We start from the raw sequence: 20,298 nt of genomic DNA, 5'->3' as shown, positions 1-20,298 counted from the left end.
GTATAATTCACAGTATTATCCATTTACGCACGATGAGGAAGTTGTCTATTGTCATAAGTAAAAGAGATTCCTTAACTATGAAGCCAAAACTCATTATATCAACGAATCATACAAATGAAGAAGAGGATCAAAGCCACGATGAAAGTAAAAACTTCTGAAATACATGATAGAGTAAAGATGCAAAATGTGGAAGCTAACAAAATCATTAAGCACTCTAACTACACTTAATTTGAGTACAAAGTATGCTTAAAACACAGTTTTCAAGTATGTCTACCTTTGTAGAATCTCTCTTGATCCTTGTTGAACTCCACGAAATTGATCTCCAAATCTCTAGTAGACCATTAAAAAGAGCTTCTCTACTATTCTCAGCCTTGGAATGAATGGTGGAAACTCAGATTTTAGAGAGATTGAGAGGGTTTGAAAACAAAAACAATTTATGCTTTGAAAAACTTGGAAAATTGGATTGCATGGCCTTCAAAATTCTGAATAATGAAGTATTTAACAAGTTCTACAATTAACACTAAGTGAGTGAGCAAGGTGTCAAAATGTGGAAAAATCCACTAAAAACTCAATGTTGGTTTTTTCCACTCAACTCAATTTCAATTATTTTTTTTTAAAAAAATTGATTCAATTTTTTCAACTTAATTAAATTAAATTAAAATTGATTTAATTTAAATAATTAACCAAACAAATTTAATTAATTAATATTTTAATATTAAATATTAAATTAATAAAACACCTAATTTAAACATGAATCTCTATTCATGTAATCAATATTTAAATATTAAAAACTCTCCAATTATATTTATTTTCAATAAATTTAAACGTTAATTATATCGAATATAATTATCCAAACTCTAAAATTGAAATTGAACATTTCAAATTCCAAACCCTAATTTTGAATTTAAACATTTCAAATTCGCTCAATTTCTAATCCAAGGTTTAATATTTTACGAGCTAGTAGAAGGACCTCATGGACCTACAGATCACGAGTTTCAATAATTTGAGATTAATGGGTTAAACTCTTTAACCTGAATCAATCAATATTCATTAACCACCGAGACATACCCCTATAGCTCGATGGTTGCACACTCCTTACTATAAATATATTTTTGTCCACTTGATTTAACCATAATCAGTAAGTCGATCCTTCACAGGTCGTTCGTATTTATAGCTAGGTCAAAATTACCATTTTACCCCTGTAAATACATCTTGCTCCTTAAGCTCCCACTGATCCTCTATTGAACAATTGGTTTATAGTCTAACTAATAAACCATGTCCCTCTCGGCCATGAGAGGGTGGGACGCCTTTGTTCAAGACCAAAAATCAGTACTTAAGGGAACAACGTATCTGCTAACCCTAAAACGGGTAAGAGTGAATTCCATCTTGTAAGGCTATGTCCTCAGCTATATATCCGGTCTTATCCCCAAAATAGGAGGCTTGTTAGCAGTGTTGTTGAACTACTTTCACCTATGCAGTGAAGGATCTCTGTGAAGGAAGCGTAGCAGAAGCAAATCATCCAAATTCTAAAAAATTTACAGAATAAAATTTTACAGAGAAATAGAGCAAATCATGCATTTAATTAAACAAAACATACAACATGTTTTAGAAACTATAATTATCCTTGAAGAACAAAACCTTCATGATTCATCTTCATTGTGAGAATCACGAGCACCAAAAAAGGGCACTACCACAAAAACAACCTCGGTATTCTCTAGATGAGAATCCATGAGGAATGGGCCTGACTATTTTGGTGAGGGAAGGGATTAGGAGAGGAGAAGAGATGAAGAGTCTTAGATCTCAGAACTCCCTGTGAGATTTTTCTGTATGTTTATTTTCTTCACCACACAGAGAAAAATAAAGTGTATAATTAACCCACATACACGATCTGGAGAGAAAGAGGGGGGAGGGAGTTGTCCCAAATAATATTAATTCAAAAATAAATAAATAAAATAAAATAAAATATATTTATTAATTTAATAAATTATTTAATATATATTCATATGCTAACTACCTTATCATATAATATATATTAAACTATATGTTATATCAAATATTACTTTTCTCTCACCAATGACTTTTAATATAAATCACATTTATATTAATTTTAACCATATGAATCCAATTCATATAATTAATATTTGAATCATATTCAAATATTTATTTCCTCTCATAAATACTTAATATTATAATGTATCAACTATCAAATACATTATAGTAGTTACATCATATTATAATTAAATTAAATTAATTATATCACATATAATAAATTTCCTCAATTAATTTGAACAATTCAAATTAATCCAAAAACTAATTCTCATTAAAACTCGTTGAGCTACCGAGGGGACCTCGTGGACCTGTAGCTTGAAGCTCCAACGATACATGAATAATTAATTAAACTCTTTAATTTAAATTATTCACCATCCATTAACTGATGTGCACTCCACTAAAGACCGTCAGTTGTATTCTTCGCACTACAGGTATATTTATATGTCCATTGGATATAACAGTCAACAGAACGATGACCCTTCATAAATTGTTCGTAAGTATAGCTAGCCAAAATTACTATTTTGCCTCTGTAGTTACATCTAATTCTCTAAGTACCATTGATTCCTCTAATGAACAATAAATCATAGTCCAACTATGATCGAACCCCTATCGAGCCAAGAGAGGGTGTGGTGCCACATTGTTTAAGCCCCGAAATCAGCCCTTAAGGGAACAATTTATCTACTTACCTTGACGTTAGGGAATGAGTGAATTCCTTCTTGTGTAGCTATGTTCCCAGCTCCCCAATCAAATGAATCCCCAAAATGGTAGGCTTATTGAGTTGGTGATCTGGCCACTCTCACCCAAATAAAAAGATCGCCTTCAAAGGCAGGAGTTCAAAACTCACTCAGGATTCAGGTCATGTCACTATGGTTATTCTGGTGAAATGTAAGTCTCTATTATGAACGACATTATATAATGAGACTAAACATTTCGTGGTCTGGTCTTATACAAACTTCTTTGTATAGAATATCCCTGCTTACATGTCTCCACATGAATGATCAGGATCAGATCATTTGTAACACTTTACAACATTTGTAACATCTGCAAAACAGGCCATACTCGTAGTGTCACAAGGATGAGGTATCCAGCCTTATCCATCTATTACAGACCATTTAGGTTATTACTTAAACATGATCTACCCGTATGTCTCTACATACATGTTTAAGCTACAAGATAACCTTGAATGTTAGTTTATTAGTCTGTGGTTAATGTAACTAATTTTGAAATAAAACATCGAATATTTTATTACATAAATAAAATATTTGTACATTATAGTTACAAACTATAGGATCCTATGAAATTTAGAGCATCAACCCCAACATGCATATCAAAGGATAATTCCAAATAAACAAGAGTTCATAGTTAACTCGGATTTAAGATTGAGTTACCTTAGATCATCGAATTGAAATAGTCTATTTTAACAATAAATGGTTGTTATAAAGAAAAAGTGACTATTTCATGGTCCGATCTTATACAAAATTCTTTTGCATAGGATGCCCCTAGTCGCATGTCTCTACATAAACGATTTTGAGATCACATCGTTTGTATCAGTATATAAAGTAAGCCGCATTCATAATGTCCCCAGGACGAGGTACCCAATCTCATCCATATACTTATAGACTTTTTTGGCTATATACTATAACTTGATCATCTTTTATGTCTCTACATAAAGTTACAGTATTTATACTATAGCCGTGGATTCATTTATTGGATTTTTATTACATAATGCAATTTCAATAATACTTTTATTGAATAAATGCTTCAACAATACTTTTATTGATAAATAGAATGTGTTTCCATGATTACGAACTATGAGTTTTAGGACATTCCCAACAATCTTTCGCTTGGACTAAAACTCCAGTGGATTACTAATATATACAAATATATAATGTTGAGAAAAGAGAAAATACAATAAATTAAGGCATCTATATACCCTTTACATTCTCCTACTTACCCTAGATTTATGAAGCTCGTAGTCCTAGTCCGACCAGATGATCCTTGAACACTTTAGCCGTGAGGGCCTTCATAAATGGATCAGCAAGATTATCTTCAAAGTCTGTTTTAGTGACCATCATGTCTCCTCCGGGTACGATCTCCCTGATGAAATGGTATTTTTACTCGATGTGCTTTCCTCGTTTGTGGCTCCTATGAATCTTTGAGTTGGCAACTGCTCCACTGTTATCACAAAACAGGGTGATTGGCATATGCCTATTTGGAACTACTTCCAAACCCATCAGGAACTTTCTGAGCCATACTGCTTCTTTAGCTGCTTCACATGCAGCTACATATTCAGCCTTCATTATGGAATCAACAATGCAACTCTATTTGATGCTTTTCCACACTATTGCTCCTCCGTTGAGAGTGAATATTGATCCTAAAGTAATTTCCTATAATCTACATCAATCTGAAAATCAAAATCAGTATATCCCATAAGGATCATATCTTTAGGACCATACGTGAACAAATAGTCACTCGTTCTCCAAAGATACTTGAGGATGTTCTTAACAGCAGTCCAATGGCTATGTCTAGGGTTAGACTGAAACTTGCTAACGATTCCAACGGCAGAGCATATGTGGGGACGTGTACATAACAAGCTCTCGACTGCTAATGTATAAGGAATTCTTTTCATTTCCTCAACTTTTTTAGATGTCTTAGGACACTGCTCCTTAGACAAATGAATTCCATGTTTAAAAGGGAGCATACCCTTTTTTTACTTTTGTATGTTATATCTCGACAACATCTTGTCAATATAAAATGCTTGAGATAGTACCAACATTTTGTTCTTATGATTCCAAACAATTTGGATTCCAATAACATATTATGCATCTCCTAAATCTTTCATTTGAAATTGCGATGTTAGCCATCTATTTACTTCAACAAGGAATCTTGTCTCGTTTTCAATGAGCAAGATATAATCAACATAAAGGATTAAGAAAGCTACAATCTTGCTGACTATTTTCTTGTAAAAACAAAGTTCGTCAACATTTTGTTCAAAGCTATAAGATTTGATCGCAGTTTCAAATCTTATATTCCAAGATCGAAATGAACGTTTTAATCCATAAATGGATCTATTAAGCTTGCAAACTTTTTGCTTTTGACCCTGTTCAATGAACCCTTCTAGTTGAGACATGTAAATACTTTCATCAAATGATCATTCAAAAGGTTGTCTTGACATCCATTTGCTAGATTTCATAATCATAGAAAGCAGCAATGGATACAAGTATTCTAATAGATTTAATCGTGACAATATGAGAGAAGGTTTATTCATAGTTTACCCCCTATCTTTGTGTAAAATCTTTTGCCACGAGTCTAGTTTCATAGGTTGGCATCTTACCAGTTTGGTCTTATTTTCTCTTGCAAATCCACTTGCAACCAATAGGGTTTACCCCATCTGGTTGATCTACGAGTTCCCAGACAGAATTAAAGTACATCAACTCCATTTCTAGATTCATGGCTTCTATCCATTGATCACTATCTACATCTTCCATTGCTTGTTTAAAGGTTAATGGGTCCTCTAGGCCATCATTAAGTGTGATGAAATGAGTTTCTCTTAAACCCATATAGCGTCCAGGCTGTTGGACAACCCTTCTACTACGTTGAGGCATTCTCATCTCATAAGAAGAATGTGATGGAGCAAAAACTCTTGTTGAAGGACTAGCTTGATCAACAACTCTTGTTGATTTATCTGTAGATTCTCTGGACATCTCATCCAATACTAGTTTATTGCAAGGTCGATGAGTTCTTATGTGATCCTCTTCTAAGAATGTAGCATTTATCGATACAAATACCTTATCTTCTCGAGGATCATAAAACAGACCACATTTTGTTTCTTTAGGGTATCTTACAAATAGGCATAATTTTTAATGTCATTCAAACTTATTAGGTTTTTGCACCAATACGTGTGCCGGCCATCCCCAAAATCTGAAGTGACGTAAACTACCTTTACGTTCTCTCTATAGCTCATACGGTGTTTCTGAAACACTTTTTGAGGGAACTATGTTCAGTATATGTACGGTCGCTTGTATTGTATACCCTCAAAAGGACTGAGGTAACTGGACATAACTCATTATTGAATGAACCATGTCTAACAAGATTCGATTTCTCCTTTCTGTTACACCTTTCTGCTGTGGTGTACCAGGTGCTATGAATTGGGATTGAATTCCATGTTCTACTAAATAGTTTTGAAATTGTAAACCATATACTTACCACTCCGATCTGGTTGAAGTGTTTTTATCCTTTTACCTAATAGGTTCTCAACCTCAGTCTCTTTGAACTTTTCAAGAGTTTCAGACTTATGATGTATTAGGTAAACATAGCCATATCTAGAATAATCATAAAAGAAATTGACATAATATTCAGATCCTCCCTGAGCTTTAACATTCATCGGACCACAAAGGTCTGAATGTGTAAGTTCTAGAGGTTTTTTGTCTCTAAGACCTTTTACTGAAAGAGATCTTTTAGCCATTTTCCCTCAAGTCATGATTCACATGGAGGTAAAGACATGTCTTCCAACTTGTTTAGATGACCATTCTTTACCATCTTTCAATCCTATTGAAATTTATGTGACCAAGTCTTAAGTGCCAAAGATAGGCGTTAGGAGAAATCTTTTTTTTCTTACTTTGAGTTTCTCCATTTTAAACATCTCCATATTTAAAATGGCTTTTGTCTCAGTTGGTTTTAACACATACAAATTATTTTCAAGTTTAACTGTACACATTTTAACACCTTTTGAACTAATGAGCACTTTATTTACATCAAAAGTGACTTTATACATATGTTTCAGCAAACAAGATACAAAGATTAAGTTCATTTTCATTTTAGGTACAAAATATACATTTTCAAGTAAAATGTAAGAATCTCCAAAAAATTACTTTATGCCTCCCACTGCTTATGCTAAAATGACTTCATCTGTTTCCACCTTGAAAGTCCATTTTCTGATAACTGCTTCCAGGAACTAATTTCCTGTAAGAAAGTACAAATATAATTAGCGGCCCTGAATCCAGTATCTAGGTTAAGTGAGAACTTTCCACTAAAGATGTTTCTATGACTAATAAATTGTATTTACCTTGATTTGCCTTCTCAGCTTTCTTCTCCACAAGATACTTAGAGTAATTGCGTTTCTAATGCCCTTTAACATTGCAATGGAGACATTTTCCTTTTGCAACTTTCGTCTTGCTTTTAGTGGTAGGAGACCTTTTGTTCCCATTTCCCTTTTTTTTCATCTGGATACTCTTATCCTTCGAAGATCCAGACTTCTTTTCAGAGGATTTTGAACTAGATGAAACACCCTTCTAAAATTTCCTTTAGGAAACAACATTTGTTTCCCCTTCTTTATTTTCCATTAAAGATTGGTATGTCTTGAGTTTATTGAGAAGAGTGGTCAAGTTGTAATCAATCTTATTCATTACAGTATTCGTACGAAAGGTTAGAAAATTCTTCAGAAGAGATTCCATTATCATACTCACTTAGCTCTTTTCGTCTATGACAGCCCCGTGTGCCTCCGCTATATTGAAGTGGACCATCATGTCTAGGACATGTTCTCTAACAAAGGTCCCCTCCTTCATACGCGAACTATAAACATATTTAATAGCATGATGTCGTGCCGATAAGAACGGTTGTCCAAACATCCCTTGCAATGACTCCATGATCTCTCTTGCAATGACCATGGTTTCATGCTTGGTAAGCACGTCAGATATGCTTGCCAAAATATAGGCTACGACTTTTTCATTAGCCTAGACCCATCTGTCATAGATATCTCGAACATTTTGGGTTGCATTAGGATTGGAAAGAGGATGACGTTCCTCCGTTAAAACAATTCTCAGATAATCAATTACTAGTATTGTATTTATGTTTGACTTCCAATTAGAATAACCCTCTCCATTGAATTTATCTGAGGCTAAGAGTTGTATAATCGAGTTTGACATGCTAAAATATGAACAAAATCTATGAATAATTGCATCTAAATCCAATTTTAGCAAAATTAATAAAATACTCATATTTCTTTTTTTATTTGCAATAATACTTTAGTGTGTCAAAATAGATGCTGCCGAAGGGCAGTCAAATACTCTTTCACTAGAGCAAGACATTATTGAACAAATACTATATATAGAATAACTCTTATTTCTATAGTCATTTAGTTACCATTTTCGGTCAATAACTTACAAACACTTAGTAACTCTTATAAGTGTGACCATCCATTTTTAGATTTCAGAGAACGGTATGAATATTCTCCCGAATTGGAAGACAATATTCAAGCTGAAACTAAGAAACCCTATTTATTTATGAAGTTTAGGTTATTCCGAATTCTATATTACAACCCTCCGAGGGGATCGCCGTAAAAACGACTAGCTAGTGCCGCCTAAATACGACAACAGGTGCAACATAAGAAACTCACAGTTCAAACTAATGAAAGAGACCATAGGATACGTTGACACATTTCTTGCACCCACATACTATGAACTACTTCCCCTATTCACTTTGATATTGACTCAAGTAAACACTTTCCTAATGGAGCAGTCGCGGTAAAAGTGACACGAAGGAATCGAGAGCTAAAAACAATATGAATTATATACTATTAATCTTCCACCGAGTGTTCTAATTGTTTGGGTATCTTTTGTACTTAGTTATACTTCGTCTAAAAAATATCCTAAGTCTATGTGGTTCATCTAAGTATAACTTTTATATTTGGATTTAACCTACGATGTCTAAGTGATAAAACCATTTTATTACCTCACACCGCTCACACATGCTCATAAAACCAGTTAACAATGCTCAGTACTTCGACTAAAATCCCCAGGTAGGAGGTGTTACATGAATCGTCAACTTAAGTACCTCCAACCTTAGACATGATTATAGACCCATTGAGTTTGTAACCAAGTTTTATAAGATAATGACCTATTTTAACTATTAAAACAAGTTGTTATTAAACCTAAGCGAGCATGCATCTTAACTTTGTTATAGATTTTAAATGTCTAATCCATTTTATAACTCTTATAAAATTAGACATGCTATAACATAAACTTAAGCATTCCACACATTAATATAACAATTATATTAATCTTATGAAACCCTACTCATGCATATTATATACATTATAACCAATTTACAACATATATCAATGCATGAAACATGTTTTCCTATGGTGGGATTTTAAATCTATATGGCAAACAATATGTACATACATGTTTAATTTAAATATAACTTACATCATATGCATAAAATATTTAAACAACACTAATATGGACCAACTAGGCATCATAAGCAAACAACAAATTATTTTATTACAAAAATAAACCAAAAACAGCTTGATGAAGCCTCTGAATCACTCGAACTGATCCGAATTGACCTTTTAAAGCTTCAAAAATGGTTGCACGGGTCCAAAAATGATTAAACTGGACCCAAGGAACCCAACGCCGGTCGAATTGGCCATCTCCCACAAACTGGTCCTCGTGCGTGTGCGTTTCTGACCTAGAACGAGCAACATTGCAACGCTCCATCCCAGTATTGCAATCCTCAGGCTTCAGGATGAACAGCGTCGTCACGCTCTAAGAATAACGTTGCGATGTTGCGAAGGCAGTGACTGTTTTTCTAGTTTCTGCAGCTGACCTTGCGTGCTGGAATCTTCAATTACAACCTATTTTCAACTCTATTGAATAAAATTACAGATCCTTAATCATACACTAAAGCCCTTCAAATTTAACAACTGAATCAAAGAGAAATCTAATGCCAAAGTTGATTAAATACCATATCAATCACCAAACATGCATTTCTAGAAGTTCACCCACAAACTTAAATTAACATTAATTGAGTGGTTAAATCATGCTCTGATACCAATTGATAAAGTAAAGATGAAAAATGCAGAAGCTCATTGAACCATTAAACACTCTAACTACACTTAATTTGTGTACAAAACATGCTTAAAAAATAGTTTTTCAAGTATATATATCTCAGTAGAATCTCTCTTGATCCTTGTTGAACTCCACGAAATTGATCTCTAAATCTCTAGTAGACCACCAAGAGGAGCTTCTCTACTATTCTCAGCCTTGGAATGAGAGGTGGAAACTCATATTTTAGGGCCTGTTTGGGCCTAAATTTAGAGTGAGGTGGAGTGGGCTATAATAGCCCACTCATTGTTTGGGGCTCTAATTAATTTTAGTTGGAGCTCCAATTATACTTCACACTTTAACCCTAGGGGAACTATTCCCAACCCCCACGATACACTATTTTCATTTCCACTGTTCTCCATCGCATTCCTGTCTTCTTTCTTGTTCGATCGAACGTTATGCTCAGGTTCGTTCTTCATTCTCTTTACTTCTCCGGCTTCAGATCTAGTTTCGTTCTTCTTTCTCTTTACTTCTCCGGCTTCAAATCTAGTTTCTTCTTCTTTCTCTTTACTTCTCCGGCTTTAAATCTAGTTTCGTTCTTCTTTCTCTTTACTTCTCTAGCTTCATATCTGGTTTTGGTGCTGTCTTCAGTTCTGGTTTCGCATTTCATAGATCTATAGATTGTGTTTCTTCCCCTTGCCGCTCAAAACAATCTCTCTCTCGCCACTCCAAAACTTTGATTCCCTTTTCTGCTTTATTCGATCTTCTCACTCTATCGAAATAGGCCTTGGAGCTTGGTAGGGGGAGGTCGAGATTTGGAGCTTGGAAAAGAGGGAGGTCGAAAGCAATCTTCTTTTTCCCTTTTTCAGCCAATGATGAGTTTTTTTTTTCCTTCCAATTTTAGCTCAAAATTTTGTAGGATAAATTATTTTATGTTCCTTATTTTGCCTTCAATTATTTTGCTTCCAAATTATGCTCTTCATTCTACTGAATTCATTCATTTGCGAAAAACACACATGTTATATTGAATTGTGCTTGTATAGTGGCTATCAAAGATGAAGAAATTTTAAATCTCTAGCTTTGTTAATTTTTTATTTAGAATTTACTTAGAAATGTAAATAAATATAGCATAATTTCACATGGAAAAAAACATACGAAGTATATGTTATGTTCTTTGTTGTTGAAGAAAAGAAAACCTCACATGAGAGTATTATCTTTGTCATGTTAATCTAGATTAGTCTTTACCAAGTAAGATATGTTATGTTCTTCATTGCTATTACTGTCTCTGTAAAAAAATTCTTCATTTCAGTCTCTGTTTGTCCATTGCTTGTTCAATTTATAACTTTTGACCTTCGTTTCACCATTGTTTATTGTATATTGATTGACAGCAATTGTTAGGTACCGTTTACTACATTCATCATTAGCATATCCCCTATTCTTAGGATGATTTATTGTATATTGATGAACAATAGTTGTTAGGTACTGTTTATGGTATTCATCATTGCCATATCCCTTTTTTTTGGATGGTCTATTCTATATTTACTAACAGTGGTTGTTAGTTTACTGTTTATTGTATTCACACAACTATATATATGTATCTCACTACACTTCAACTTAGGCCAAACCCATTACATCTACTTGCTTAATGCAATTGGTATGTTGTTTCTCTTGTCTCCAACATTTTCTTATTCTGTATTATTTCTCTTGTCTCCAACATTTTCTTATTCTATGTTATTTCTCTTGTTGGTTTACTGCATTCATCTTGTTGGTTTCTCATTTTGTTGGTACTGTTTATTGCATTTATCTTGTTGGTTTCTCATTTGTCATATTCATGATATTATCTGAAATTCAAGTTTCAATGAATGAATTTCATAACTCCGAGGTTAAACCTTATTCCATTTTTTATTTGTTTGTACTTTATAATTATGCTCTCACTTGTCTTCAAGTATAAGGACAAACACATTCCATCTACTTCATAAATGCAAATGGTATGCCTTATCCCTCTTTATCCAACATTTTTTTTATTACGGTTGTTGACTAGTGTATTAATGTTGTTTATTGTAATATGTTTTAGGGTTGGTCTTATATGAATCAACCGGATCAAATACTGTTTACCAAATAAAATTTGGGAAATTTTTGCAATTGGTATGTATTATTATTATGGAACAAGAAAAAGTAACAAAAACAACCATTAGAATAAGGGCATAGAAAAAATAACAACCATTATTATGAAACAAGAACAAGTAACAAAAACAACCATTATAAAATTTGGTAAATTTTTGCATTTTGTATGTATTATTTTCTCAATTGGAATGTATTATTATTATGAAACAAGAAAAAGAAAAAAAACCATTAGAATAAGGGCATTAGAAAAAGCAACAACCATTATTATGAAACAAAAAAAAAAAGGAACAAAAACAACCATTATAAAATTTGAATTTTTTTTGCAATTGGTATGTATTTCAAGAGTTTCAATTAACTCCGGGTGTGTTTTCAACAATTTTTAACAAAGTTATTTTCTCAATTTATAAAAACGAGTTTCATCAATGTGTTGCAAAGGAGTGCGACAAATACAAACAAACAATTTCGATGGAATTTTTTGTTATTTTAACATCCACAACCAACAACTAACATTCACTCCCCTTTTTCTTTTCGTAGACAACATATCTTTTTTTTAATAGAAAGTTATATAAAAAGTGTTGTTTTTTAAGTAATATAAAAACAATAATATTAAAAAAAACAGTGTTAACATGACTAAGAAATATTTTTGGAATTTGATTAAGTTTATTTTTTAGTTTTGTAATTATTTTATGATATAAAATTTTTCTTTCAAGATCAGTTCCAAATTTATTAGTACATAATGGATCCAACAGAACTAGTTACGATACTAACAACATTTACAGCTTCATAACGTCAGTTACTTTTAACACTAGAGTTATTACTAAATGACCATAGGAGGATAGAAAACACATCACACGATAGCAGACATCGTATTAGACAATTAGCATACTTTTGACTCATTCATGAGTCTGATTTATGTTATCGTCAAAGTACAAGAATGGATAGAAGATATTTTGCCATTTTATGTTCGTTACTTAAGACAACTGGTGGATTAATTGGAACTGAAGTTATAGATGTGGAGGAGATCGTTGCTATGTTCTTACGTATTTTAGCCCATGACGTTAAGAACCAGATAGTTCAAAGAGAATTTGTATGGTATGGTGAGACCGTTTCTAGGCATTTCAACACTGTTTTATTAGTGGTGTTACGATTACACGACGTGTTGTTAAAAAAACTTTGTCGGTCACAAACTCATGTACAAATCCGCGATGGAAATGGTTTGAGGTACAGTTCAACTACACCGACGTTAGTTTGACATGACTTATTTCTTAGGAGAACGTATGTGCATGAATATTTCTTATTTTGTTCGAATGCGGAATTTTCTGGGTGCATTAAATGGCACATACATCAAGGTAAACATCAGTGCAATTGATCACCCAAGGTATAAGACGAGGAAGGGTGAAATTGCAACAAATGTACTCGGTGTGTGTGATACAAATGGCGACTTTGTGTTCGTCTTATCAGGGTGGGAAGGATCCTGATGCATTATTTTATGAAGTGAAAATATGGAATGAGATGCGGTGATGGAAATGCGTTGAGCAACAAGTTTTCTCAGTAGAATCTAAGTATAAACCCCACTGAGTTTTCTGGTGGTCGAACTCAGGGACTTGAAAAAACAAGTTACGGTAGTAATTTTCAAGAAGACTTTGCGGTAATCAAATAAATCCATAGTTGTTTGGATTGTTGTTTGCGGTAATAACATAAATAAATGCGGCGGATTTAAGAAAAGTTCGATTATGCAGTAGATACACTGAGTATGCGGAGGAACGGGTTGAGAAGGTCTTTAGCTAGCGTTTCCTGGGAATGCGTCAAACTATGCGATCATGCTCCACTCATGTAACAACAAATCATTTTCCAATGTAAATGCGGTGCTCCTAAGTCTAGGATGCATGTGTTAAATGCAACAATGTCCATAGAGCTTATTCCTAAGTCTCTACTCTTTTCCTATGCGATGATGCAAGATGCACACAAAGACAAGGTGACTACACATAATCATATCCTATCTCTAGGATACATGCGATGCGTTAATAGCAAACAGTGCTTATTCCTAAGCTTCTATCTCTTGATTATGCGTTCTAATCTGACTTTCCCGAGCCTAGATTCTAATCTGACTTTTCCAAGCCTAGATCCTGTCCTTAGACTACCCTCTCGAGTATCTCTATTGGACGAATGAAGCATACATAATGCAAGATAATTGTATAGAATGAAGATCCCCAGTTATGCTAGCTAAGTGTTTCTCAACCTATTCAACAGAGTTAGCTACCCATGCATAATAAACAGAGAGTGAACAAATATAGAGAAGTAAATTCCATTTCTATAAATAAGTTTAGAACAAAATGACAATGGAAGTTAAGGATAGAGAGCCTGGTAGCAATCCCTTCAACTCTATTCTGTTCAAAAGATATTTCTGCTTTCGCAGGAGCTGGCCCTCTCTCTGATCTTGAAGCTTCCGGCACTCTCCCAAGTTCACCGGAATGATCTATCGGCACAATCTCGCTTCTCTCGTTTCCGCCTTAAAATAAAAGAAAAACTAAGAACAAGGCTAAACTATCTAAGGGAAAATTCTCTAACTTTCCGAACTCCTCTTCTGAAGGTTGCCTTCGGTATTTATAGAGCCTTCGGGGTGAAAGGCGACTTCTCTCTTATGATTGCACAGATGGGATGACTTTAATTCTCTGACTGATGCGCTGAATATTTGTACCGAAAAACTGAGTATACTTGTTATTGTTAGCGGCTTGTCAACTTAATTCAGATTCGACTGTCATCAGTTTTCTGTCCCATCGTGATTAATTATGCTTTTCACTCAGATGTGCCCACCAAGTTGCGCCGGCTCTATGCGGCAATCCTTCTTGAGCAGATGTTTGCGAGCACAAATCACCGTAAATACTTGTGGTAACGCTATGCTCGTCCGTTGATTTCTTGTGATCGCGCTTTCCGCCTTGCGTCAACGCATATTCTGCATAAAAATACAAAAGTTAACTGTTTTTATGCGATGGACGTATGCGACCACAGTGTTATAAACTTAATGCTTTTTGGACGCAATCTAATATATTTTATCAACGCAAACCTTCATTGTGTAATAACTTAGAACTGTAATAACGTGCATTTATGCCCGTTATCATAACCCCAAATTTAAACAATGCTTGTCCTCAAGCATAAGCTAAATATTTCCTTTAGCAAGTCGACCGCAGTCTCTTTTCCTAGATTTCTCAAGGATACTTCATTCAAATCCTATACACCAAAATTTCCTCAATTCTTATTCAAGTCTCTTCTTGAAATATTTCTAAGACCTAGGGACCACAAGTTTAACCTTCAAAAAGGACTTTACTAGATTCTAGGACATCGCATAATTTATTTCAAAAAAACTTTTTCACTGGGGTGTTAAATGATTTTTATCCTTGCATATTTTTGACATTGTTATTTTTCTTTAATCCTGCGCTGATCCAAGTGCCTCGCCTTCGTTTTGGCCTGCCCCCACGTGTGTCATGCGGACATCCAACTACGGGTAAGTGCCCTTCACAACTTAACTCTTATCAACATGGGTTTACCCATTGCGTCGACAATGGAGTTGTTATTCTCAAAATTTCCCCCTTTTTTTATTTATTTTTTCATAGAGCTAAAAATAGCAAGGTCGAAAATAAATACTTCACCCCTAAATTTAAAATGCGGCAATGTCCTCATTACCAAAAGATTGAAAGAAGTCATGCGATGTTCTTAGGAAGTTTGGTAAAGGGTCAGTTTGAAAGAAAGCTAGCAGACCACTAACTTCTAGAAATATTTCATGAGGTGACTTGTCCTAAAATTAAGTTGATTCTAATATATACGAAAAAATAGAAGTATGTATTTCATCATTGAAATCATAATTGGCAAAGAGAAAGCATGCGGTGACTTACTAAATTTATCCATGTTAAATGATTGCGGTAATAAAAAAGGATGCGGTGATAAAACTTTCAAAATTAAAATGCGATGCGATAGTGCAAAGTTTAAAATAAAGTCAAGGAAGAATACAACCCCCAAATTTTCGCTGTCGCCCGCATTATTTGTTGCTGCATCCTGCTTTGCGACGATCTTCCTCCTTTAGATTGCGGTGACGGAGTGAAGTTGTGTCTTTGTGTAGTACCTCCGCAATCGTGTACCTTGATCGTTTGCAAAGAAACATTGAGAGGGTTAAATGAAAAAAAAGAAGTTCACAAAATTTTTCTTGCTTTTTTTTTTTTTAGCAAAAAGGTAGATATGCGATAATAGATAAAATCAAGATGATGAAAGTTCATGAAGTATTGATGTAGAGAAAGGATATTCAAAAGGCTTGCGTCCCTGATGAGGTTGAGTCATAAAGTAACTCAGGGACTGCTTATTCCAAGCTGGTCTTTTCACGTCCACGGTGGCTTTTCCCTTTTTTCTTTGTCCTATGGGATCTTGACTGCCTTAATTCGGAACTTTTCCCCATGAATGTTCATTACAATCTCCCCCTTGCGCACATCAATTTAAGCAGGACTAGTCGAAAGGAATGGTCATCCCAATATGATGGACGCATCTTCGTCCGCTTTATAATTCAAAATGAGGAAGTCTGCCGGCAAGATGAATTTATCATTTGAGATTGTGGAATTTTTCAACTCTCCTTTAGGATGTATTCGGGATCTATCCGCAAGTGGAAGAGTCTCTGTCGTGGGCTTGGGTGTGCCAATATTCAATCGTTTGAAGATTGATAGCGACATTACGTTTCTACTTGCCCTAAGATCGCATATTGCTTGGCCACTGTAGACCCCTCTCATGGAACATGGTATCATGAAGATTCCTGGGTCGCACATTTTTTGTGGGATCATAGCATTTTACGTTGCGGCCACTATTACGATCTTTTCTTCATCATTTTGTTTCTCTTTCAATCTTTGCGGAGATGGTGGTAGTCGGACTTCTTCTGTCTCATGTTTTGGAGGTTTGAGGATGGACGCAACTTCGGGGTTCATTTTCTTGGGCTTTTCCGAATTATAAGTCAACGGGACCTCGGTTGTCACCGCATTCAAGTTGGTTGCGATGGGTTCCTACCTTAATTCCGCAGTCATTTTGTCGCTTAGCAAGGAGATTGCTAAGCATTATTCCTTCTCGGTACCCCCAACGTTGCGAGGACGCTCAATTGAGCTCAGCAACGCTCCTTGCGGTCTATTTTTCAGCTCGCCCGCAATTTTTCCCAGCTGAATTTCGAGATTACGGATAGATGTTGCTTGATTCTGAAGCACTGATTCGTTTTTCTCAATGTACTGCTTCAACAAGCTCTCTAAAGACGAAGATTGCGGTGTTTGCGAGCTGCTAGCTTGGTTATGCATTGGACTGTTGTTTTGTGGAAAAAATCCTGGTGGCCCTCCTTTTTGCACCACTGGTTGGAAGTTTTGTTGTTGATTTTTCTAAGCAAAATTTGGGTGGTTTCTCCATCCAGGGTTGTACGTATCGAAATAAGGGTTATTATTTATAAAGCACACTGACTGCGGATTTTCTTGGCATTCTTCCATCGAATGAGCATCTCCACAGATGACACAACTTGCGGTCGTTTAAACAATTGCGTTGACCTGCCCTTTCTTCGCTCTCATGTTATTAATGGCGATGCCTTGAATCAAACTCATCATCACAGTCATCTGGTTCTGCAGGGATGCGATGGCTCCGTTGTTTGCGTCATTATCTTTTATGCTCAATCTCCGATCGCTCTCTCTCCAGACCTCGTGATTTTTAGAGATGCGATCGAGGATATTCTTAGCTTCCTCATATGTTTTGTCCAGAAGACCACCAGCGGCTGCCGCATTGGCAGCGGTCTGCGAAGCAGGGTTCAGTCTTTGGTAAAAAATCTCTATTTGCAAGCAGTCTGGCAAGCCATCATGTGGACAGTCTCTTACCAGCCGCTTAAACCTCGCCCAAGCATCGCTGAGTGATTCGTCAGATTCTTGTTCAAAATTTGTTATTAACTTCCTTCTCCTAGCATTCTCAGTTGGTGGGAAATACTTCTTCATAAACTTTTCCACCACCTGTTCCCACGAAGTGATCTCTCCCGACTCGAGAGAATACGCCCATTTTCTTGTCTGATCACACAGAGAAAATGGAAACAGAGTTAGTCGAACTTCTTCGACAGAGATGTTCGAGAACACAAAAGTGTTGCAAATTTCTATAAAGCTACGGAGGTGGGCATGCGGGTCCTCACCACGCCTTCCTCTGAATTGTTCTGCAGTCTAGATTATCTGCAGCATCACCGGTTTCATTTTGAATCGGCTTCCATCAAGGGTAGACCTCATGATTCCTGGAGAGAAATCGTAGAGGTTTGGCGATGCATAGTCCCTTAATGGGCCTATTACGATCGTTCGCTAGTAGGATTGGATTTGCCATGACATTGTTTTTGTTTGGTGCTCCGTTTCTAGGCTGCTCCGCCATATCGTCTTTGTCTGGTTGTTGTTGTTGGCGGCTGTTTCTTAATCTCCGTCTGAACATCCTCTCAATCTCCGGGTCGTAATTCGCCAGAGATTGAGAGCTGCAAAGAAATCAGAAAAATTACCGTTAGCACACTGATTTGTCGAAGTCCCCGGCAACGGCGCAAAAAACTTGATGCGTTATTTTATGAAATGAAAATATGAAATGAGATGCGGTGATGGAAATGCGTTGAGAAATAAGTTTTCTCAGTGGAATCCAAGTATAATCCTCATTGAGTTTTCTAGTAAGTCTAGGGTCGAACTCAGGGACTTGGAAAAATAGGTTGTGATGGTAATTTGCAAGAAGACTTTGCAGTAATCAAATAAATCAATAGTTGTTTGGATTGTTGTTTGCGGTAATAAAATAAATAAATGCGGCGGATTTGAGAAAAGTTCGATTATGCGGTAGATACACTGAGTATGCGAAGGAACGGGTTGAGAAGGTATTTAGCTAGCCTTTCCTGGGAATGCGTCAAACTATGCGATCATGCTACACTCATACAACAAAAAATCATTTTCCAATGTAAATGCGGTGTTCCTAGGTCTAGGACACATGTGTTGAATGCAACAATGTCCATAGAGCTTATTCCTAAGTCTTTACTCTTTTCCTATGCGATGATGCAAGATGCACACAAAGACAAAGTGACTGCACACAATCATAACCTATCTCTAGGATGCATACGATGCGTTAATAGCAAACAGTGCTTATTCCTAAGCTTCTATCTCTTGATTATGCGTTCTAATCTGACTTTTCCGAGCCTAGATTCTAACCTGACTTTTCCAAGCCTAGATCCTATCCTTAGACTACCCTCTCGAGTATCTCTAATGGACGAATGAAGCATACATAATGCAAGATAATCGCATAGAATGAAGATCCTCAGTTATGCTAGTTAAGTGTTTCTCAACCCATTCAACAGATTTAGCTACTCATGCGTAATAAACAAAGAGTGAACAAATATAGAAAAGTAAATTCCATCTCTATAAATAAGTTGAGTACAAAATGAAAATGGAAGTTAAGGATAGAGAGCCTGGTAGCAATCCTTTGCTTCCCAAGGCCTTTACACTGTCAACTCTATTATGTTCAAAAGATATTCCTGCTTCCGCAGGAGCTGGCCCTCTCTCTGATCTTGAAGCTTCTGGCACTCTCCCAAGTTCACCAGAACGATCTATCGGCACAATCGCGCTTCTCTTGCTTTCGCCTTAAAATAAAAGAAAAACTAAGAACAAGGCTAAACTATCTAAGGGAAAATTCTCTAACTCTCCGAACTCTTCTTCTGAAGGTTGCCTTCGGTATTTATAGAGCCTTCGAGGTGAAAGGCGACTTCTCTCTTATGATTGCACAGATGGGATGGCTTTAATTCTCTGACTGATGTGCCAAATATTTGTCACCGAAAAGCTGAGTGTACTTGTTATCGTTAGCAGCTTGTCAACTTAATTCATATTTGATCGTCATCAGCTTTCTGTCTCATCGTGATTAATTATGCTTTTCACCTAAATGCGCCCACCAAGTTGCGTCGGCTCTATGCGACAATCCTTTTTGAGCAGATGTTTGCGAGCACAAATCATCGCAAAGCCTTGCGGTAATGCTGCACTCTTCCGTTGATTTCTTGTGATCGCACTTTCCGCCTTGCGTCAACACATATTCTGCATAAAAATAAAAAAGTTAACCGTTTCTATGCGATAGACGCATGCGACCGCAATGTTATAAACTTAATGCTTTTTGGACACAATCTAACATATTTTATCAATGCAAACCTTCATTGTTTAGTAACTTAGCACTGTAATAACGTGTATTTCTGCCCGTTATCAGATCCGCAGCTGATTCTCGAGTTCTCAGAGATGCAATATCACAACCTAAT

At 35.6% G+C, this 20,298-nt stretch overlaps 1 non-coding gene across 1 annotated transcript; it reads left to right on the top strand.

The window, feature by feature from the left end:
- Nucleotides 1–17,849: 17,849 nt before the first annotated feature.
- On the top strand, nucleotides 17,850–17,956 carry LOC150038157 (small nucleolar RNA R71). The gene has a single exon (XR_016527416.1). It is a non-coding gene; the product is annotated as a small nucleolar RNA R71 (small nucleolar RNA).
- The last annotated feature ends 2,342 nt before the right edge of the window (nucleotides 17,957–20,298 follow it).

Source organism: Benincasa hispida, chromosome 1, assembly GCF_027475165.1.
Source record: "Benincasa hispida cultivar pf3 chromosome 1, pf3_genome.v1.1, whole genome shotgun sequence".
Classification (NCBI taxonomy): Eukaryota; Viridiplantae; Streptophyta; class Magnoliopsida; order Cucurbitales; family Cucurbitaceae; genus Benincasa; species Benincasa hispida.
The sequence above is the reverse complement of the archived record's forward strand: the minus strand, read 5'-3'. Positions and strand labels throughout refer to the sequence as shown.